The 24,265-nt window shown below is 44.9% G+C and overlaps 1 long non-coding RNA gene across 1 annotated transcript in view; it reads left to right on the top strand.

Annotated features, from left to right (window-relative positions):
• The window catches only part of LOC138527406 (uncharacterized), an 80,995-nt gene extending 57,255 nt beyond the window's left edge, over positions 1–23,740 (top strand). Inside the window, exon 3 of the long non-coding RNA XR_011283919.1 lies at positions 20,177–23,740. This is a non-coding gene — a long non-coding RNA (uncharacterized lncRNA). The remainder of the gene's footprint in view (positions 1–20,176) is intronic.
• The last annotated feature ends 525 nt before the right edge of the window (positions 23,741–24,265 follow it).

Below are 24,265 nucleotides of genomic sequence, written 5' to 3'. Positions count from 1 at the left end.
GAGGGAGAGATGAAGAAAGGTATGGACAAGGTAGTGGGGGGACAGAAGGTAAGGGTGAGGTGGGGGACGGACGGCTAAAAGTAAGGACGATGTGGTGTTAATGTTAATGTTAAAGGATATTTGTACCACGCACTAACACTACCGGAGTGGTCGCCGGGCCCTCGGGGGAGACAGAAGGTAAGGAAGAGGTGGGGGAGGGACGACTAAAGGTAAAGATGAGGTGGTGGAGGGACAGAAGGTAAGGGTGACGGGGGTCAGACAGAAGGTAAGGGTGAGGTGGGGAGGGATGACTAAATGTAAGTACGGGGTGGTGGAGGGGATGGAGGGTAACAGTGAAGTGGGGAAGGGACAGCTAAAACTAAGGACGAGGTGGTGGGGGAAGCAAGGTAAGGGTGAGGTGGGGGAGGGACGATTAAAGGTAAAGACAAAGTAGTGGAAGGATAGAAGGTAAGGGTGACGTGGGGACGGACAGAAGGTGGAGGTAAGGTGGGGGAGGGATGACTAAAGGTAAGGACGAGGTGGTGAAAGGAGAAAGGTAAGGGTGAGGTGGGAGAAGGACAGAAGGTAAGGGCGAGGTGTGGGAGGGACTACCAAAGGTAAGGACTAGGTGGTGGAGGGTCAGAAGGTAAGGGTGAGGTGGAGGAGGGACAACTAAGGGTAAGGATGAGTTGGTGGAGGGTCAGAAGGTAAGGGTGAGGTGGGGAGGGACGGAGGGTAAGGGTGAGGTGGGGATAGAAAGAAGGTACGGCTGAGGTGGGGAGCGACTACTAAAGGTAAGGACGAGATGGTGGAGGGATGAAAGGTAAGGATGAGGTGGGCAGGGACGACTAAAGTTAAGGATGATCTGGTGGAGGGATGGAAGGTAAGTGTGAGGTTGGGGAGGGATGGCTGAAGGTAAGGACGAGGTGGTGGTGGGACAGAAGGTAAAGGTGAGGTGGGGGACAGACAGAAGGTAAGGGTGGGGTGGGGGAGGGTCTACTACAGGTAAGGATGAAGTGGTGGAGAGACGTGAGGTGAGGTGGGGGACAGACAAGGTAAGGGTGAGGTGGGGTAGGGACTACTAAAGTTAAGGACAAGGTGGTGAAGGGATGGAAGGTAAGAGTGAGGTGGGGGACCACTAAATGTAGGGAGGATGTGATGGAGGGGACAGAAGGAAAGGATGATGTGGGGGAGGGACGGCTAAATGGATCAGGTGGTGAGGGGATAGAATGAAAGGATGAGGTGGGGAGGGATGGCTAAAGATAAGGATGAGGTGGTAGGGGGACAGAAGGTAAGAATGAAGTTGGAGAGGGACAGAAGTTAAGGGTGAGATGGAAGGAACTTCACTACTTAATGCAGAGGTGGGATGTGGTGGGACAGAGAAAGAGGGATAAAAAACATCTGAAAATTCATAACTTTGATAGTTATTTTCTATCAAGAGAAATTAAGTCAGGCAGATTTGGTCCCTTGAGATACTGCAATGCTGCACTAGAAGCCTGAATATAAACATTGTACAGAGAAAGGTGTGGCTCTCCCCGGAACAAAACTCTGCTTTATAAATTAATAAAAATACCCTCAAAGAGAAAACACAAAAATAAACATATTTTGCTATGCTATACCGTACTAGTGTATGCTCTTACCCATGTTGTGTTCTGTTATGCTAAGGTGTGCTACTTAATGCTTTGTTAAGATGTGTTGTTATGTAATATGCTGTAGCATTTTATGTTTTTTAATGGTGGTGTAGAGTTTAAGTTAAAGGGCCCACTGGAAAAATGACCTGCCCTCCTTCATAAAAAAAAAAAACTGTCAGACTGAAAAATGGGCCTATTAAGGTGTACTGTGGGGGTTTCTGCAAGTAACACACGGAAGTGCTATGTAAAACAGGCCTATCTGCCAATAGAAAAGGAAAATCAACTTTTTAATTCACAGTGGCAGAAGAAATTCAAATGCCCCTTTCACATGAAAAGCAGGGTTTGTAAACACTGACACCAAAATGGCTTTGCATGGTATTTGTAGTTTTAAAGCAAAACATGAGAAAAAATGTTCCCCTGCTAGCATAAAGATGTCAGGGAAAAGACTTAGTATGTGTTGACCAGATGTAATGTATGTTATGCTTCACATGCAACATATCAGCAACACTTGAATAGAAAAGGCCACTTTGTTTCCATGGGTCACATGTACATTTAATTTCGGCCCATGGCAGACCCTTTGGTTTAGTGTGCAGATTTCACAAAGGACTCCCCCACTTAAGACTGGTCTTTGCATCCCTAGCTATTTACAACTGCAATAAAGTGTGGCATGCTAAGGGTGTTAAAAACAAACCTTCCCCAGACCTGCTGTCTCTGAAGGCTCATTTCTGTGAATGGCAAAGGGCCTAGCCAGTGTATGACTGGAATGTGGGAGGAGCTTCAATCAAGAGAAGCTGAACTCTGAAAATAATACAAGAAAACAGAAGGTTTTCAGATCAAAATGGAGGTCTACTTCAGATAACATGACAGGATGCCAGATATCAGCAGGGCCTCATAACATCACAGGGCTGCCCTAGCTCATTATCAGGAGTGAGAGAGCTCTGTGTGAGCAGATGCATCACAAGAATTTACGACCTGCTGCCTACCAATTTAAAAAAAAACAAAGAAGCTAATAAAAACACAGTCTAGGAAGCCCTGGTCACATGCTGGCTAGGAATGGCCTGGAAGAAGGGGAGCTCACATTTGCATAACATGAAGATGTGCCATTAGTTGAAAAGGATTATCATAAGTTATGCATTTTTCTCATCAACCACAAGTCGTACTGCATTCATTTATGTGTCATTTTTAAGATAAATTCCAATGCGATTGTGTTGAAATACAATTCATCCACCTGGGACGTAGGGAATTATAATGGCAAGCTAAAATGTTTTCCTGACTGCTCTGAACATGTCCTGAATTTGAGTTGGTGGATTGGTGGAGGGTAAAATTAGGTATTTGGAGAGTAAATTGCACGTTCATAACTATTATGCTTTTTGTACAAATGCCGGAAAATTGCCACACACCCGTGCAACATGGTGCGGACCCAGCTGTTGTTTTATTGAATTCCCTATGTTTAGCTGAAGCGTTCTGCCCTATTATATAGGGCAGTTACTAGTAAATTATGAAGTTCTGCCACATAATTACTTTTTTGCCAAAATGTTGCCATAAAAAAGGGGGATTTCAAATGCGGGTTGCCATATTTCTGTTCTAGACTCCTAAACCAATCCTTAGAGAAAGGCTAGACTTGGGGGAGAGAAAAGGGTAACTGTCCAGTACTGGTTGTGAGAATTCTTGCAGGGAACTGCCTAATATTGAAATTGTGATGTGTCAAAACTGGTATATAAAGTGGATGCACTATGAGAGAGGGGGAGAGCTGCTCAAAAGGACCAACTGACAGCCATAAGGAAACACCAAAGGAGATATGCTGAAAATGCATCTGGCTGGAGTTGTCTGTTGCTAGAGAGGGTTAAAAGCTAGCCATACGGTGAAGAGCTGGGGACTATCATTGAGAGTGGTGTGACCAGATCCCTGCCCTGTCCTCAAAAGAGCGTCCTGTAATGCAGCTGGCTTTCCTGAACTTTAAACAGAGATTTTCCAGTAGAATTGAGCAATTTTAAACCAAAAGCTGGGGGAATCTGCTTGCCTTAAATCCCTTCCCTTCATAGTGTGCTTATTCTGTGTTTATTTCAAAGCAAAAGTGTGGGTGAAATAATATTACCATATGCATTTGTACAAATCTGTAAACCAAACTGCTAGCATTTTAAGTGTTCAGCAAAACCGGAATTGCACAGCACTGCATATGTAAATTGATGTTGTTCATTGACCAGTGCTGATCATTTATTTAAGAGAAATCTTTAGAAAGTATAGTATTGTGATTTGTGTTTTTCCCAACCAACTTGTATGATTTATTTATGTAAAGAGAAGTTCAATTGTGAGCCAAATAGAAGGTGGTGTGTGCAGTTTTAGTGCAATCTTCATTACCAATCATTCATGGCTACTTTTGACTCATGACAAGTTCATTGTGACAGACTATTAATTTGGATGTAATTGCATTAAGGTGGAGGGAAAGTCATATTTGCTTTATTAAAGTGCAGCGAGGACTTGACCCCTGAGCTCCAGGGAGGTACATAGGTGAAAAGTTAAGATTGAATAAGATTTCATTTTGATTTGGTATTGTGAGTGGAAATTAAGCAGGAACATGGTGATTTTTGCCCCTGCACAAAGGAAATTCGACAAAAATTTAAAAAAGGCCGTTTAAAAAAATTAGTACAATTGAATTAGATGATGCCAGGACACATTTCCCTACTAAGCTGTTCATTCGTGGTGAGTGGACAGACGCGGATGAAAGGAGCTGGCAAGCTAAAATGATGGAAGATGTTACATCAGACGGAATTGACATTTGGTGTGAAGGTGGGATACGGCACAAAGCATTAGAGTAATTTTATATGACCCAAAATGCTCATGAAGAACTGAGTCAAATGGCTCAGCTCACAGCTTATCTATACTTCCACTTGCAGTTAGTGGAATCGCGAGTGCAGAAGAGTGAGGCTTGTGTGTGGAGTCAGACTGAGATTCTAAATGAGGCGCACAAAGAACTTAAACAGAAGATCAAGCACAGCAGAACCATATTTTCGAGTAAAAACAAGAAAGCCTCATGGAACAACTAAAACATGAGTTAAAAACCCAGCAGAAAAAAGTGTAGAGCGTGAAAAGCAGTTTTCTGCACTGCAAGATGCACATAAAGAGTGTGTGGAAAATTTGAGCACACTGCACCATAAGGCCAATGATCAGACTATTTATAAAGGAGGGCTGTTAGATGATATTATGGCCTTTCAATTACATATAAAGGAGTTGAAAAATGAAAACAGTCAGTTAATCATAAAAGCGGATGATTCCCAAAATGACTTCAATCAGATGTCTCAGAAGCTACATACCTTAAAACAACAGAAAATGTAACTGGTGAAGGAAAAAGACCTCTTGAACCAGGAGAATCGTATCCTTACACAAGAGGTGCATCAGTTGAAAATGGATGTGGAAAAGAGTCAGTCGAGTTCTCAGGAACTGACTGGGAATATGCAACGAAATGTAGAACTAATGGAGCATGTGGGGCAAGTGGAAACTGATCTGCTACAGGCAGCGCAGTGTAGAAACGTGCAAGAGAAAGAGATTGGTCTTTTGAAAGTCTTTTTGATTGCTACCTGAGCATCCTCTGGTGGAGCAGATCCAAAAGTATGTTCAATATGTTCCACCCAACCAGATTCAGAGACACTATTTACCGGTAAAACACGTTTGGAGCTCTATCTCAATACTTTCCATATACTAATATTATCATTAGATTTGGCTGATGCAGCAAGCTTCAACCATCATTTTTTTTCCATAAGGGCTTTATGATTTTTCACCCAGTTGATACTCTTTTTTCGCTCTTTTCTCATCCGTTTCATTTCTAGGTTCGCAATGTCAGATCTGTAGCTGCCAAATGGGCAGAGCATTAGAAATAGTTTTATGAAAGACTCAATTAGACAGATCAAGACCATGAAGAGCTTCATGACCCCATACCTTAGAAACACTAGGTAATCGGTGTGGGAACATCTAGAATTGTATGAACAAATGATATCCTCATTTGGAATTAAAAATGTTGTAAATTGTATGGAGTTTGTGAAATAGACATTCTATCCTGAGTACTCCAGTTTCTTTTTGGGATTGGAGGGCCAGAATCATTATAAATGGTCCACCTATAAGGAGCCAATATTCTAATAGGGTAAACCCCACTGTAAATTGTGTGATCTTCCTGCTAAGTGGGAATATGATATCTGTAATTAAACAATAGAAAGATCATTCTATAAAAGTGTAATACACGTGTACCCAAAACTCACAAAACCAGGGAGATCTGACCATCTACCTCAAAACAAATACAAGGAGATGGAAATTCAAAAAATAACGTTCTTAGTATAAAACCATATATCAATTTTATTCATTTAGACTGTAAATAAAATCACCTACTAATACATCAAAAAAACGAATGTACTAAAATCCTAAATGTAGCTCAATCACATGGGTATAACAACACAATCAGACATTCAAGGATTGATATATTTCAATACATTTAGACAATCAAGTAAAGCCAGTCACAATGGCTGGACATGACACAATGATGGTATATTCCACCTAATTTTTCTATTATGTCAAGATACGCCCCACCTACAAGGAGGCCATTTTGAAAAAGATGTCTACACATAGGAACGCACAAGAGGCCTGTAAGGCTGCATATAATTTGCAATGTGGGGAAGATCAGGCGCCTAGGGAATTTGTGCAGGAGTTAAAGCGGACATTTGCTCAGACTTCTCGGCAGGTGAACACAAATAGTAGGGAGTTCATAACTACATATTTCCGTGTGCTCCGCAAATACATAATGACTCAGTTGGTGCGTGATTTTCACAAGCACAGGATGCTTCTGCGAAGATGTCAAATTTAGAAATGACCCCTCCATTGGATTTGGATATGGGGGGCCTAAAAATACTCCATCAGCCAACAAGCAGAATGAAAAGCAGAGGAGATGCTCAGACCCACCCCAATCGAAAGGTAGTCAGACAGGATCTCAGACCAATTACCCCTCTGACCCTACACTCCCCCGGCACAGAAGTGGGGGGCAATCAGGTAAGCACTGCCCTAGGACACTTCCCTCCAATCTTCCCTCAGGAGAGAAGTATCACTCCACTTCCCAATCTGAACTTTTTCCCCAGATATCCCCCCAACCAGAACTTCCAAAATAATCTTGTTCTCTCTCCCCAGTTTCAGGACAATAGATCCCTGAACCTATGAGAAGGGAGATTCATGATGGAAAATTATGGGGGAAATTTCCAGTACCCGAGGTACTCTGGGAGAAGGGACAGTTACCCTTTTTGGGAGCAGCAGAGGTATGACTCGAGACCTCCCTAGAACCCAGAAAAGGTGATGCAGCTGGAGCAACAGGTACAGCAACCGACAAAGGGGCGCATGCTGAGGGCTCAGTCCTATCCTCAATCTAATCCTGCTTCCCAGAATGCTACAACACCCAGGTCCAACAACCCTGGGGGGAAATGACGGGAGGAAACGTCCAACAAACCACAAGCTCCTGAGGACGGGCCGGGTGGAGGGGAGATGCCAAGCCCTAGGGGAAGCTTCCTTTCTCACCCAAACAGAAGCCTTAAAAACCTCTCAGCTTGAAAGTGACTCTTCTACCCCCCGAAATGTTAGAACTCAAATAGCAAAGGGTACGTAGAAGAGGCCAAAGAAGAACCCTCTTTGTTGAAAGAGAAGAGTTCCTGGAGGACTCAGGTAAGCAGACCTTCTCTTTCAGAAACAGGGGGTCCCTCCCACAAATAATGGGTCCCAAAAGACCCTGTGTGGGACAGGGTAAGTATGGAGACTGACCCACATTAAGAAACTATATTACTCCCAAAATGTGAGCCAGATAGAATAGAATTGAGGTGTCCGTCCCCCAAACAGGTTGTGAGAACTGCACCCAGGAAAAGGGGGACAGTAAAGAATCGGGGGAGAAAGAGGATTCCCCAAGTCCACCCATTGTTAGTTGCAAAGTTTTCTTTACAGATTTCCGATCTCTGACTTAGAAAATCACCCAAGAACACATGTGTCGGAGTTGAATATCAAGAAAAGGAACACAGCACTGATATGATATGATATGGCATTTATAACGCGCCTATACACAAGTGTTTCAAGGCACGACGAGGCAAGGGAGGGGGAACAAGGGAAGACAGACAACGATCTTACTAGGCCAAGTGTCATTCAGATCGCGCAAGTGCGTGGGAGGGGGGAAAGGGAAAAGTGCAAGGGGGAGGGGAGAGGGGAAGTGCAGTACATAGGATAGTAGAATAACAATATAGTAACGGCCAGAAGGCGCCAAGTGCAGGGTAAGTGCAGATAAGTGCTGGTAGGGGACTGTAGGGCTACAGAAAACAGTCCCCAGGTACAAGGGTTACCAGGGAGGCAGTGCAGGTGTGCAGCTGGCAGGGCCTGGGCCCGAGAACAGAAGGGTGGCCAGGTAACCAGTGCAGTATCAGCCAGGAATTCAGCAGGGGAGAGGGGGAGAGAAAGCAGAAGCAAAGAGGAAGGTTTTGAGGTGCTTCCGGAACCGGAGATGGTCCTCTTCAAGTTTAAGGGAGGCAGGAAGGCTGTTCCAGAGGGAGGCCCCTGCCGACAACAGAGATCTACCGCCCACTCGTTGCTTGGAGAAGCGACTGACCCGGAGGGAGTTGGAGGCGGATGAGCAAAGAGCTCGAGAAGGAAGATATTTAGGAAGACAGAGTTGAAGATATTTCGGCCCCAGGCCCCAGAAGGCCTTGTGGACAATGCAGAGGGTTTTGAACTTAATCCTCGCAGCCACTGGGAGCCAGTGCAGAGATGTCAGTCCTGGAGAGATACGATCCCTGGGCTTGAGGCCAAGGACAAGTCTCGCAGTCCTGTTTTGGATAAGTTGCAGAGGGCGGAGAGTAGAGGCAGGCAGTTTTAGATAGAGGCTGTTACAGTAGTCCAGCTTAGAGAGAGCCAGGGCTCTGGAGACAGTGAGCTTCTGGGGGAAGGACAGGAAAGGGAGAATACCTCTGAGGAGGTGCAGCTGGTAGTGTGACTTCTTAGAGACGTCAGAGTGTGAGGAGAGAAGGAGAGTGTGGAGTCGAAGATGACCCCGAGGTTTTTAGCCTTGCAGGTGGGGGCAGGAAGAGGGCCAAGAGATGCCGGCCAGAGAGCAACAGGGAAAGAGGGAGTGGGTGTGCCGATGAGTAGAATCTTAGTCTTACTGGCATTAAGGCAGAGGTCATTTGCGGCACACCACTCCTGGATAGCAGACAGACATTCAGAGATGAGAGACGGAGAGGAGGAGGCAGAGGGTAGCCTGAAAATGAACTGGGTATCATCCGCATAACACTGAAAATTCGGGGCCGAGAGCGGCGATGCAGTGGGCCAAGAGTGCCAGGTATTGGTTGAACAGCCAGGGGGAGAGGTTAGATCCCTGGGGGACACCACAGGTAGAGAAAAAGATCTCAGAGAGGAAGGACCCAAGTTGGACCTGGGAGGGTCAGTCAGAGAGGAAAGAAGTCAGCCACGCCAGAGCCTGACCAGTGATACCCATATTATCACGGAGACGGTTGAGCAGGATGGCATGGTTAACAGTGTCAAAGGCAGAAGAGAGATCAAGCAGGATGAGGATGCAGGGGGTGTTAGAGTCGAGATTGGAGAGCAGGTCTTCATGGATGTTCAGGAGAGCAGTTTCCGTGATTGTGGCAGCTCTGAAGCCAGACTGATGGTCATGTAGACAACCAACAGATTCACTGGCAATTAACTCACACTTTCTTTGCACTCTGGAGAAGAAAGAAGGCTGGTTTTATGCACTGGTCAAGGTGCAGTGTCAGTATGAGTTATCAGCTATGGAGGATAATGGAACCCAAGCCACCCTTCTATCCAAAAAGTCCTTTGACCAACTAAACTCAGGATAGGGGAGGGCCACCAAATTCCCCTCATACCACTTCCCGGATAACTCAAAAGTTTCAACGGGAATGACATTTACATCTAAGGGAATGCGGATCTGGAATAGAAAAATTGGGCAACATCGATCAAAACATCCGGTGATAGTCGTGACTCCAGAGGGCGCACCTTGTTTACTGGGGAACGATCTCCTGAGGAGGTTATCACGTCTGGTTGACTGTGTAAACAAGGTCCTCTGGACCCAGACTAACCGCCCGTTAAAATTAAAAATGAGCACCAACTATGTAAGCATGACTGGTACCTGTCATTTAATTGATCGGCTTTCTGAGAAAGTAGAATTCCATTTCAAGAATAACCAAGTCCCAGACATCACTGTCATCTCTGTAGGAATACAAACTGTTGATGGGATCCATTCTTGAAAATGAACCTACCTCCCAGTTCTAAGTGGCAATCCACACTGGAGGGGGATACATTGAAGTTTTACGACAGTCCGAAGTCTGTGAAACCAGACAACAAAGAACCCGCTCAAAGTCTGACGGACATTCCGAAAAAGGGCAAACAATTGTTTTTCCCCATTCAGTAAAATGAGAGGGAAGAGCAGGTGCTGCCAAGTATGCCAGAATAATGGAAGGAGCTTCAACAGCGAAAGATTACTCAGGAAACTCCCAAAAGATCAGACCATCCCCTCATTTAAATTGACTGACAAATGAGAAGTAGGTCTAGAAACTCCACACTCCAAACATCTCCTGTACGCTAAATATTTCCATTGGCAACAAAAGCATAGAGCATAATTGTTGGGTCATGAGAGATGTCCGTTCCGGCTTTTATCTTGGAAGTGACATTTTCATCCCATTTCCAATCAATTTGGAGCTAATTAATAATAAAGCCTGGTAACCCCATCGGCTTTGCCAACACTGAAAAAGCATTCCGGTTAGCACATTTGCTGCATTATGCGGTTGAAGTTCAAGTGTGAGTAGAGGCTACCATCCCAGGACAAGTGTAACAATTCACTATTGATACATGATATGATATGATATGATATGGCATTTATAACGCGCCTATACACAAGTGTTTCAAGGCGCGACGAGGCAAGGGAGGGGAAACAGAGGGAAGACAGACAACGATCCTACTAGTCCAGGTGACATTGAAATTGCGCATGTGCCAGGGCGGGAGAAGGGGAGAAGTGCGGGGGAAAGGGGAGGGGGCAGTGCAATACATAGGATAACAGTAAAATAAATAAAGACAATAAATAAAAGTGCAGACAGGTGGTGGCAAGTGCAAGGGTAAGAGCAGACATCAGGGGTCAAGTTCTAGTAGGGGCTGTAGGGATACAGAAACAGTCCCTGAGTGCAAGGGTTGCCAGGGGAAAGTGCAGGTGAGCAACTTGTCGGGAGGGGACCTGGGCCTGAGATCAGAGGGTAGCCAGGTAACCAGTGCAGTTTCAGATTCAGCCAGGAGATTAACAGGGGAGAGGAGGAGAGAAAGCAGAAGCAAAGACGAAGGTCTTGAGGTGCTTTCGGAAACAGAGATGGTTCTCCTCAAGTTTCAGAAAGGCAGGGAGGCTGTTCCAGAGAGAGGCCCCAGCAGAAGAAAGAGATCTACCACCAACTCGCTGCTTGGAGAAGCGACTGACCCTTAGGGAGTTGGAGGCGGATGAGCGAAGAGCTCAAGAGGGAAGATATTTAGGAAGTGAGAGTTGAAGTTATTGAGGTCCCAGGACCCAGAAGGCCTTATGGACAATGCAGAAGGTTTTGAACTTAATCCTCGCCACTACTGGGAGCCAGTGCAGAGATTTCAGTCCTGGAGAGATGTAATCCCTGGGCTTGAGGCCAAGGACAAGTCTTGCAGTCCTGTTTTGGATGAGTAGTAGAGGGCGGAGAGTAGAGCCAGGCAGATTTAGAAAGAGGCTGTTGCAGTAGTCCTGCCCAGCGAGAACCAGATCTCTGGAGACATTGAGCTTCTGGAGGAAGGAGCGGAAAGGAAGCTGGTAGTGTGACTTCTTAGAGACGCCAGAGATGTGAGGAGAGAAGGAAAGTGTGGAGTCGAAGATGACCCCGTGGTTTTTAGCCTCACAAGTGGGAGCAGGAAGCGGACCAAGAGAGGCTGGCCAGAGAGTGACAGGAAAGGAGAGAGAGCAGGTGTGCCAATGAGGAGAATCTCGGTCTTACTAGCATTAAGGCAGAGATCATTGGCTGCAGACCACACCTGTATGGCGGACATATTCCTCTCAATATTAAGCGAGGACAGAACCTCAAACATCAGGATGTCTACAGACAATTAAATTCCCATCTCCAACAACAAGGTTTGTATTTAAAAACGACACCTCTAGTAGAGCTAGAACATGACACCATTTGAATCTTGGTGGATAACAGCGATCCTTGAAGTATCACTTTGGGTGCAGGCAACTTTATTGGAATGGCGGTTGATGGGCAACATTATTCTACAGATTTAGGTAATGAAATCATGGGACCAATTCCAAGTGACTATTTCGGCATCAGCAACGTTATTCCTCCAGAAAAGAGTTTACTAGGCATGGGGGAATTTCAATGTCTACTCTTCCTGTCCCTACATGTTGGAAGAGGTTACCAGTGACATCAGGAGGGAGGATACAGTTGACATCAGGAGGGAGGGAGTAGTGTTCAGAGTCAAGGAACACTACTACAAGGAACCTACTGTCCAGGTCAACACAATCAAAAAAGATCTCTCCACTGAACTGGAGGGTACCGCTGAAATTGCCATGCCTGAGGTCTTTCCAGATTTCAAGCACATGGTCGAGGAAAGGATCAAACTTGCTGATGCCTGTGAGATCGAGGAGCAAAGACAAAAGCAGAAACGGGTCTTCCTGGAATGCCAATATAGCCTTTCAGTGGACTCATACGACTGTGGACGCACATCCATTCATTCAACCACCATACCCACGGACCTAAAAATATGGCTCAAGTGTTTGTGAATAATACTGGTTACCTCTCGCATCCATGGAGTCACTCACAGAGATTATTAAGAACTTAAAATCCTGTGGGATAATTAGTCTGATCCACAGTATCTTCAACACCCGGCACTGGAGATACTCAAAACTGCAAATGGAGACTATGTGCAGAGCAACTTTGCTACATCGATCAGGGGCTGGCACAGATCCAAGGGTCAAAGGTGTTAACCACCATTCACCTGGCCAACGGTTACGGGCAGTACCCATGAGTAAGGAGGACCAGTACAAGCTTGCCTTTACCTTCAGGGGCAGCAATACACGTGGACCCAAATCCCCTTTGGATACATAAACTCCAGTAATGAGTTCAGCATCTTTCTACATAAGGCCATGCCCGATTTGGGTGAAAGGGGAAACATGGCTTATGTAGATGATGCTCCACTGTGAAGGAACATATAGCCGAAATCTGGTATGTTCTAACCCAGTTGCAGAAAGCCGGAGCAAAACTGTCCTTGCAGAAGGCACGCTGGAGTAAGACCCGAGTGAACTTCTTAGGGCACAAGATCACCCCTGAGGTTCTTAATCCCGAGGCAAAGAAGGTGGAAGCCTTAATGGAATTAAAAGACCCTAATAATCTGTGAGAATTAAGAAGCCTTCTTGGACTAACTAATTATAGTCAGATGTTCATTGAAGACTACGCAGAGGTCACTCTGCCCTTGGTACATTGGTTAAAATCCAGAGTCAAGTGGGAGTGGGGTCCGGAACACGCCAAGGCAGTTAAACAACTGAAATAAAGCCTTTCCCAGGATCCTTGTTTGGATTTACTTCTTGGAAACAGGGTTCTCAGATACTTGCCTAACAGCGGTGTTATAGCAAATGCATGACAAGGGCAACAAAGTGAACTCTTACGCAAGCAAAACGTTGTCCTCTGTGGAGGAGAAATTCAATTACTGTGAGAACGCACTCCTGGCAACGGTGTGGGCATTGAAACATTACCGCCCATTCATAAAGGGAGAGAAGGGAATAGTTTCTTACCTGTAACTCCATTTCTCCAGCATTGGTACCTTTCATGGATTCACATGCTTAGAATATTCCCCGTCGTCAGGCTGGGAACCCTCGGTACATTTATAAAGCCGTTTTCCATAGGAAAAATTTTGACACTTCTGTGTCCTATCTATGTTGTTTTGGGCAGCTTACTCTTGCCCCAATAGGACGTAACGGTATAAATGCCCCACCCTCGTGGGTCCCTTCAGATTTTAACCCCTCCAAAGTAGAATGGGGTATATATATATATATATATTTTGCATTCAGGGGAGGCCGGCGGCGCATGTGAATCCACAAAAGATACCAATGCTGGAGAAATGGAGTTACAGGTAAGAAACTATTCCCTTCTCCAGCATTTGATCTTTCATGGATTCACATGCTTAGAATAGATTGTATAGCAGTAATCCTGGTTTTGGGGGTGTGAATGCAAACCAATACCATCCTAAGCACACATTTTGTCTTTTTTCTTTTTTTAAAAAAAATCCAGCGGTTACAGGTTGGTTTAAAAAACAACAACAACAACCAGAATATATATTAAGATATATATATAGATTAAGGCCATTCCCCTGAATAGGGTTTACCTCACTGAAACAGATGACGTAGGACTGCTCGTCCCATCTGTACATCGTCTGCATGCTGTCGTTTGAGGCAATAATGGCGGGTAAATGTATGTGGCACCGACCAGGATGCCGCTTGACAAATGTCTCCCACCGGAATTCCGGCCCACAACGCCGCCGAAGACGAAGTTGATCTCGTGGAATGAGCTCTCGGACATCCTTTCAGCGGTTTCCCCACCTTGGAGTGGCAAAAGGCAATCGTCGACGAGACCCATCGAGCTAGTCCTTGTTTTGAGATTGCCTTTCCTTTCGTTGACGGACCATAAGCCACAAACAGTTGTTGCGTAGTCCTAAATTGCTGAGTCCGATGAAGATAAAACTTTAGAGCTCTTTTCACATCCAAAGTATGGAGGGCTTTTTCCGCAACCGATGAAGGAGTTGCGAAAAAGGTAGGTAGTACAGTTGACGAATGCTTATGAAAAAGAGTAGGAACTTTCTAAATAAAATGAGGGTTGGTTGCCAGCACCAATTAGTCCTTAAAGAACCTCAAGTACGGAGGATCTATGACCAATGCTTGTATCTCCGAGAGTCGTCGTGCTGAAGTGATAGCTACCAAAAAAGCCAACTTCCACGATAAGAACTTTCATTAGCTCCGCCAACACTAAGTTAAGACTCCAGGCCAGAGGAAAGCATTTAATCGGTGGAAATGTACAAAATAAACCTTTCATGGAGTGCTTTATCAGCCTATCACTAAGCAACGGCAACGACTGCCTTCTCCGCGTGAACCTTGAAATGGCTGCCAGGTGTACTTTTATCGATGAAAAAGATAACCCGTTCTCCGCTAAATGCAGCAAATATGGTAGAAGCTGTTCCGGAGTTATATTCAGGGGCTGCAACCCCGGCTGATTTTGACAACACACGCAGAATCTCCTCCACTTGCATGCATACGAAGTGTTCGTGGACGGAGCTTGCGCGGCTTGCAGAATTCAACGGCAATCCGATGAAATAGTCAGGGTAACAAACTCCAAGAAGTCAGGAGCCATGCTGTCAGGTTGAGACTGTCTGGGTCGTGGTGCCACACTGTTCCCTTGTCCCGGGACAGGCGGTTCGGGACTTTCTGAAACGTTACCGGCCGCGCTATTGAAAGCTGTAGCAGGTCGGAGAACCATGCCTGTCTGGGCCAATAAGGAGCCACCAAGATCACTCGACATCGGTATCTGTGAATCCACTGCAGGGTCCGCCGTATGAGTGGAAACGGGGGAAAAGCGTACAGAAACTTGTCCATCCACGGGAAGGACAACGCTTCCCCCAGCGAATCGATCTGCGGCCATCTGCTATCTGCTGGTGTACTGTTCGCACTTCATGTTCTCCCTTGTTGCAAAGAGATCCAGAGAAGGCTGCCCCCACTTTCCAAAAATCTTCGACAACTGAAGATCGTCCAGTTCCCATTCGTGTATCTGGTCCATTTCCCTGCTGAGGGAATTCGCTTGCACATTCTTTTCTGCCGGAAGATGGTGGGCTACGATGGTTATATTTTGTTGTAGAGCCCACTGCCATACATCCTGAGCCTCGGTGGAAAGAGTTCTGGAGCGAGTACCTCCTTGTTTTCTTCAGTAAAACATTGTTGTCGTATTATCTGTCAATATTCTCACCACTGACCCTTTTATGTGCGGTAGAAAAGCTTTCAGGGCCCAACGCACTGCCCTCAACTCTAGCACATTGATATGAAGGAGCGACTCCTCCGACGACCACCGGCCTTGCGTTTGGAGAGCGCCCAGATGTGCCCCCCATCCAGTCAGCGAAGCGTCCGTCACGATGGTCTTGCGAAACAATGGCTCTTGCAAGGGAACCCCTGTGGACAGGTTTTCGAAGACTTGGCACCATCGAAGTGCCCGCAGGAGCTTGTCGTCGACGGTCAGTTTGTCCGACCAAAGTCCCTGGCTCTGGGTCCATCGGTCTGCCAGGAATTCTTGAATTGGCCTCATGTAAAGGCGGCAGTTGTTCACCAAAGGGATGCACGAGGCCATGGCGCCCAGTATCGACATATATTTTCTTACTGACACTTTGGTATTGACTCTCCATTGCCTTGCCAGCTGATTGAGTCTGTGGATCCTCTCCACGGATGGTCTCACCAATCCTGACTGAGTTTCGAACTGTGCACCCAAGAACACCAAGCTTCTTGACAGAGTCAATGAGGACTTTTCGAAGTTTACCGCAAATCCTAGTCGTCGCAGAAGCTGCATGGTAGCTTCTAGACTTGCCAGAGTTGACATAGGGGACGATCCTCTCACTAACCAGTCGTTCAGGTACGGGTAAACATGATGTCCCGGTTTTCTCAACCATGCTGCAACCGGGGCTAGGCATTTCATGAACATCCTGGGAGACGATTTTAGTCCAAAAGGGAGCACTGTGAACTGGTAGTGGGTCCGCCCAACTACAAACCTTAGGAACTTTCTGTGTCGTCGAAGCATTGGTATGTGAAAGTACGTGTCCTGGAGATCCAACAATGCCAGAAAATCCTCTTGTTGAATCGACCGGATCACTTCCTGAAGTGTGAGCATTTTGAATTTTAGATTTTTTAACGTTTTGTTGAGGTCCCGAAGGTCCAGAATGGGACACCATTTTCTGTTGGGCTTCTTCACCACGAAGTATCGGGAATACACTCCTTGACCCCTCTGTGACACAGGTACCAATTCTATAGCCCCTTTTTGTAGCATAAGTACTACCTCTTGTCTTAAAACGTTCAGGTGTGGATGAGCCGAAAACACTGGTGGAATGTGCGATGGCTTCTTTTTGAATTGTAAGGAATGACCAAACTTTACAGTGTCCAAAACCCACCGGTCCGAGGTTATGTTCTCCCATTCATCGACACAGTGAGACACTCTGCCTCCCAGGACGTTCTGAAACCTGTCATTGCTGGTCTTTAGATTGTTTGTCTTTCGACGACGAGGAGTAACCTCCCCTCTTCCTAGAGGCTGGATAGTCCCGATGTCTTTTTGCAGTCTGAGAAGCCCGCCTGTAGCCATGCGAAGAGTACTACGGTCTATTGAAGGCACGTTCCCTTGATGACGAGAACCGTGAGTTTCCTTACGCTCCTCTCTACCACTCTGGAGGGCTCCCAGAGAGCGCGCCGTGTCAGAGTCCACCTTTTCACCAAAAAGAAGGTCTCCCTCAAAAGGCATATCCAACACCTTATATTCCACTTCAGGTTGAGAGTTGGTGCACTTTAGCCATGCTTGTCTCCTCAGAACCACCCCGTTGTTAACCTGCTTAAAACCTGATTCTGCCAGGTCCACAGCGATATTTATAGAGTGATTAGAGGCCTCTTCCCCCTCTCGGACGAGTAACATCGCCGCCTTTCTGTGTTCATCTGGGAGATGTTCTAGTATGGGTGCCAAACGATGCCACATCTCTCTATCATACCTGGCCATCATAATAGAGACAATATATACAGTCCATATGGCCATCTCATTCATACACTTTCTTTAACCTGCATGTAGCACACGGGCAAAAAAGAGCTTTCCCAGACAGTATGAAAACGCCGAAAACAACCTAGCAAAAATAGTAGATGACGCAAGGTGATCCCACTACTTTGGAAGACGGTTGAAATCTGAAGGGAGCCGCGGGGGTGGGGCATTTATACCGCTATGTCCTATTGGGGCATGCGTAAGCAGCCCAAAACGACGTAGATAGGACACAGAAGTGTTGAAATTTTTCCTATGGAAAACGGCTTTGTAAATGTACCGAGGGTTCCCAGCCTGACGACGGGGAATATTCTAAGCATGTGAATCCATGAAAGATCCAATGTTGGAGAACATCATTTTCGAGACTCTTCACCAAACCAATTACTTCCTGGATTCTGTCAATGTAAGGCTTTCCTGTGGAGGTGAGATATAGCCAAAACAAGAAGAGTCCCCTAGCGGAAGGGTTGGGGGGCTTGCAAGATTGTGTTCAAGAAAACTGTCTTGAGGACGAAAGTCTAATGACCAACAACATGAAGGCGTACTTAACTTCTCCACACAAGGTCTACGAAGAAGACACATGTCAGGGGTTACCCACAGTTTATGTGGATGGGTGTTCCTACCATGTTGATAACAAAAGGGAAAAAGAACTAGTGGCTGGCATTCGGTATGCCTGAGTGAATGATACGCAAAAAACAAGGTTTGTCCTGGGAGTCCCTCTGCTGGACATTAGTCCCGGTTACGAGAGCCTCGCCCACTCATCCAGTCAATTGACGATCCGGTGACCTACAATGAGATGACCCTCTATTTGAAGAAAATAAAGAGTCATTTCAAAATAGAGGGGCCAGATAAGAATGGGAATGACCTGGCTGATGAGCTGGCTAAAACCAGAGCACTGCAAGGGGATTTGATAGAAACGGAATCCCTGCTGGGGGAAATCCAAGTTGCCACTGTCACCAGGTCACAAACATGTGTGAATAGTGATCTTTCGACTGCCCAGTGGAGTCAAGATACCCTTGATGCAGATTTGATCACTGCACAGAAAGAGGACCGGATCATTGGAAAGTTCTATCAACACATTGAAGACTCTGTGACTTTTCCTCTTACAGAGTCAGATTATACCGGTAAAGAGGATTTCAAGGTACTTATGAAGTTTTCCAAGATGTTTGAGATCCAAGACGGTTTGTTGGTAAAGATAGACCTATCTGGCTGTCACCAGTGGGTGGTACCTACCTCATTCCAAAGCCTGATGTTGAACCACGCCCATGACGTGGCCGCTGCCGGCCATAGGAGGTTTCAAATTACATTATAAATCTTGAGCAAAGTTGCTGGCTGGCCACACATGGGCCAGGATCTGGACATTTACCTAAAGGGGTGTCTTGTGTGTGCTCCAACACAACCCAGTTCACTCACACACAGAGCTCCCCTACAAAAAAGGGGAATGACACTGCCTTGGTCAGATTTGCAAGTCAATTTCATCGGGCCAGTGATTCGATCCTCTAGAGGAAACAAGTACATGTTGACTGTAACATGCTTGTTCACAAAGCGTGTACAATGTCTTCCAGACCCAAACTGTAAGGTGGAGACAGCTGCCGCACTAATGATGAAACACATCTTCTCTCATTTGGGCCTCCCACAAAGGACTGAGTCAGATCGAGGAAGTCATTTTACCAGTGAGGTGATGGAGAACATGTGTGAGATTCTATGGGCAAAAAGAAAACTCCACATTGCCTACCACCTGGCCTCAAGTGGGGTGTTGAGAGATACAACAAGACAGTTGTGAGTATCTTAAAGAAGTTTGTGGCAGACTCTGAACCCAGTTGGGACATCTAATTACTGCTTGTCCTGATGGCTATTAGGTCTACACCATCTTCTGCAACAAAGATGTCTCCATTTGATCTTATGACCAGTCTAAAAATGGTGTTACCTCAGCATCCACTCTACAAAACTCAGTAGCAGACCTTGATAAATGTGGCCACTACTCATGCTCATGAGTGCATTGAAAATGTAAGGAGGCACCTCCAGCTCAGCACAATTTAGAACCAATGGTTGAAGGAATGAAGAACTATCATGATCTAAACATCACCAAACAAGAGTACGAAGTAGGTGACAAGGTTTAACTGTACAATTTTCAAAGGAATCAGGCCAAGGAGCGGAAATTACTTCCATCTTGGCGTGGTGTATTTGATATTGTAGATAAAATATGACCTGTTGCCTACAAGATCTGCATCCCAAAAGGAGAACAGACAGAAGAAAATGTGTATCAATCAGTCAAAAGCTGTCATCCCAGACAAGCTTTACGGCTGATTGAGGAGCCAAATGAAAGTCGAGCAGAGGAACCATCCGAGGAGTGAAAGGAAAGGGTGAAAACCCTGGATGGAGAATTATAACAGGTATGATATGATATGATAGGTTATTTATAACGCGCTTAATACCGAGAATTTTCTAAGCACGGACCCGGGGATTGAACCTGTGGTGCTCCATGTCGTCTTGCTTCCAAGGCAAGCATGTTGCCTTGAGCTAATCTCCCGAGATGAGTAGTTTCATTAATATTCTTTGGAAATGTTAAAACAATTTGTTGAATTGATATTCTGAAATGTTGTGTCTAATTTTATGTAATGTTTTATGTCTGTTGCTATGTAGTATTTTTCTCAAAAACGCAATGTTCATCTTCCATGAAATATGTTGCGTAAAAAGTACTGAACTTTCTTTTCTTTCTATTGGTAGATAACTAACTTCATTCACGTACAGCCTGGAGGCAAGAGGTGATTCCGAGGAGGATCCCACAGGTCCCAGGACAAAGGAAGAAAGGGGGTGCCATGCTACACCCCCCAACCCAAAGACGGAAGGGGGGCTAGAGTGCCCACTCCCTAATGAAGGAAGTGGAGCCGTACGGGCTCCAACAGAAAGAAAAATACTTCAGATGAAAACCCCACTCTGCCCTGCTCGCCCCCATGAAAAAATCAAGGGAGAACCAGGGGTATGTGGGGTTTAATCAAAGGCCCCAACAAAGAGAATTGGAGGTCCCACTGGAAAAATGACCTGCTAGCCTTCATTAAAAAAAGTCTTCACACTGAAAAATGTTGCTATTAGGGCAGATTGTGGGAGTTTATGCAAGTAACACAAGGAAGTGCTATGTTAAAAGGTCTATCTGTCATTACAAAATGAAGAATAGCCTTTAGTTAATAGTGGCAGAAGTAATTCAAATGCCTTTTTCACACGAAAAGCAGTATTTTCAAATACTGACACCAAAATGTCGTTGAACGTGCGTTTGCCGTTTTAGAGCAAAACATGAGAACAATGTTCCCCTGCTAACATAAACATGTGAGAGAAAAGATTTAGGAGCCGATTCAAGGAATTTTTCGCATGGTTCAAAGTGACTTTGCACTGCCGACACACAACCTGATTCATGGAACTGTGCAAAGTGTATTTTTGCAGTGCAAAGTTTGTGCAAAGTCAGTGCATAGTCATTTTTGCAGTACAAAATAACTTTGCACAGACTTTGCACACAAAAATACACTTTGCACAGTTCATTGAATCAAGGTTTGGGTCGGCAGTGCAAAGTCACTTGAACCGTGCAATACATTCCATGAATTGCGCTCTTAGTGTGTGCTGATAAGATGTAATGTATATTATGCTTCACATGCAAAATACCGGCAACAATTGAAAAGAAAAAGCCCCTTTTTTTTCCATGGGTCACGTGTACATTTCATTCAGGTCCGAAGCCAACCCATTTGCTTGTTGTGGGGCAGACTTCACAAAGGACTCCCCCACTGCAAGCCTGTCTTTTGCATCCCCATGTATTTATAACTGCAATAAAGTGTGGCCTGCTAAGAGTGTTGAAAACCAACTTTCCCCAGACCTGTTGTCTCTGATGGCTCATTTCTGTGAATGGCAAAGGGCATAGACAGTGCGTGACTGGAATATGGGAGGAGCTGAAATCAAGAGAATCTAAACTTCGAAGGAAATACAAGAAAATAGAAGATTTTCAGATCAAAATGGTGGTCCTCTTCAGCTAACAGGACAGGATGCCAGATGTCAGCAGGGCCCCGTGACATCACAGGGCTGGCCTGGCTCATTATCGACAGTGGGAGATCTCTCTGTACCTAATGCATCCCAAGAATGTACAACCTGCAACCTACCAGTTTCAAACAGAGAGGCTAATAAAAACACAGTCCAGGAAGCTCTGGTCACATGTTGGCCTGGAATGGCAAATGGTATGGAGGAAGGGAAGTTCACATTTGCAGACCATGAAGATTTACCATTAGTTTAAAAGAAGTATGATAATTTATGCATTTTTCTCAACAACCACAGGATGTGCTGCATTCATTTATGTGTAATTTTAAAGATTAATTCCAGGCAATTTTGTTGAAATAATATTCATCCACCCGTGACTGAGGAAATTGTAATGGCAAGTTGAAATGTGTTCCTGGCTGCTCTGAACATGTCCCGAATGTAGGAGTTGGTGGACTGGTGGAGGGTAAAATTTGGTATTTGGAGAGTAAACTGCATTTTCATAATTATGCTTTTTGTATAAATGGTGGAAAGTTGCCACACACCTGTACAACATGGTGCAGACCCATTATTACGCGTTGCCACATAACTACCTTTTGCCTAAATGTTGACATGAAAAAAAGGGGATTTCAAATGGGAGTTGCCCTATTTCTGTTCTAGGCTCCTCAACCAATCCTTAGGGAGAGGCTGGACTTGGGGGAAGAGAGAAGTGTAACTGTCAAATCCTGGTTGCGAGAATTCTTGCAAGGTACTGCCCTATATTGAAATCTTGATGCTGTCATTACTCGTATATAAAGTGGATGCTCTATGAGAGAGGAGAAGAGCTGATAAAAATGACCAACTGACAGCTGCAAGGAAACACCAAAGGAGATTTGCTGAAATTGCATCTGGCTGGAGCTGTCTGTTGCTGGGGAGGCCAAAAAGCTGGCTGGGCCCTACGGTGAAGAGCTGGGGACTATCCGTGAGAGTGGTGCGACCAGACCCCTGCCCTATCCTCAAAGAGGGTACTGAAATGCAGCTGGCTTTCCTGAACTTTAAACAGAGGTTTTCAATGTAAGTAGAATTGAGCCATTTGAAACCAAAAGGTGGGGGAATCAGCTTGCTTTAAATCCTTTCCCTTTATAGTGGGTGGGAGGAGGAGTTGGGGCAACACTGTGTAGATCCTTAATCCTTAGCCTATTTAACTAAAATATGAATTCAATTAATTCCCCTTGGCAGAACACCACAGGGTGATTCTTGTTAAAATTCAGAATTAACAAGGCTCATTCCCAGTGTGCGCTGAAAACTATAGACTGTAAAGTAATTGGGTAACCCTATTTGTCCCGTGACCCCAACTTCTTTAAGAAAGAGGAGTGACCTGATCCCTAAACTAAAATCCAATTTCTATCCTGCTTCCCCAACACAAGCCTTTAAGTGAAGGGGAATCTGAAATCCAAAATTCCCAAATCGTGCGAATTTTTCTGGCTGACTTCCCCAACACAGCCCTTTAAGTGTAGACGGGCTGAAAAACAAACTGCTAAATCACCCTGTGTTTATTTCAAAGCAAAGGTGTGGGTGAAATATTATTGCCATATGCATTTGTACAAATCTGTAAACCAAACTGCTAGTCTTTAAAGGGCACAGGCAAATGGAAATTGCACAGCATTGCATATGTAAACTGATTTTGTTAATTGACCAATGTTGATTATTGCTTGAAGTGAAATCAGTAGAAACTAAAGTATTGTGATTTGTGTTTTTCCCAACCAACTTGTATGATTCATTTATGTAAAGAGAAGTTCAATTGCGAGCAACAGAAGGTGGAGTGTGTAGTTTTAGTGTGATCTTCATTACCAATCATTCAAATAAATCTAAATATATTTCCTGTACACCGGTCTGGTTCTTGGTTCATTGGTGGCACAGGGGGAGGGATCCAAGGGGCATGAAATGAATCGGAAATAGGGATGAACAAAGAATTGACATTAAACAGTTTGTTGTGGGACACCTTGATGGGGTGGCGGAACTCCCTGTGTTGAGGGTGGCCTCTCAATAAACGGTTACAATGTGCTCTTACCTGGGTTTTGTTGTCTTGTGTTCTATTATGGTAAGCTATGCTACTTTATGCTTTATTAGGCTATGTGTTGGTGTGTAATATGCTATAGCATGTTATGTTTTGTACAGGCATGATCATATCTGTGCTGTGTTCTGTTATGCTAAACTATGCTAATTTATGCAATTTATGCAGAGTGTTATGTAATATGTTATCGCATTTAATTTAATTAAATAATTTTGTACAGGGGTGCTCTTACCTGTGTTGTGTTCTTTTATGCTAGGCTATGCTACATTATGCTGTGTTATGCTATGTGTTGTTATGTAATATTCTATCGCATTTTATGTGTGGGGTGAAATATGGCCCCTGGATGCCATAAATACTGTGGCCAGAGTCAGTTATGAGGGCTTACCAAAATAAAAGGCCAGCGCAGAAATGATGTCCGACATATGGCCTATGGGGCCCAAATCAAAAATAAAAAAGTAGGCCTCAATTTTTAAATGCAGAGGTGTGCACAATGCATTTCATGAAGAGAAATAAAGACATGCAGCAATGATGTTTTGACAAATCCATGGAGAGCTGCACACACATGTATGAAACAGCAGTGCACAGTATCTTCAATAGGATGTCAGAATTGGGTTCTCAGCAGCTGCAGTAAAACGGAGCATTTTACCTGTACATTAAATAAAGGAATGTTGTTTTGTTTTTCCCTCCAAAATGACAGGATGCCAAATGAAATGCCCACCAGACTTACAAGCTTGGGCATGGTGTTCTCA

The sequence above is a fragment of the Ambystoma mexicanum genome, chromosome 14, assembly GCF_040938575.1.
Source record: "Ambystoma mexicanum isolate Mex_15411 chromosome 14, UKY_AmexF1_1, whole genome shotgun sequence".
NCBI classification, from domain to species: domain Eukaryota; kingdom Metazoa; phylum Chordata; class Amphibia; order Caudata; family Ambystomatidae; genus Ambystoma; species Ambystoma mexicanum.
The sequence above is the reverse complement of the archived record's forward strand: the minus strand, read 5'-3'. Positions and strand labels throughout refer to the sequence as shown.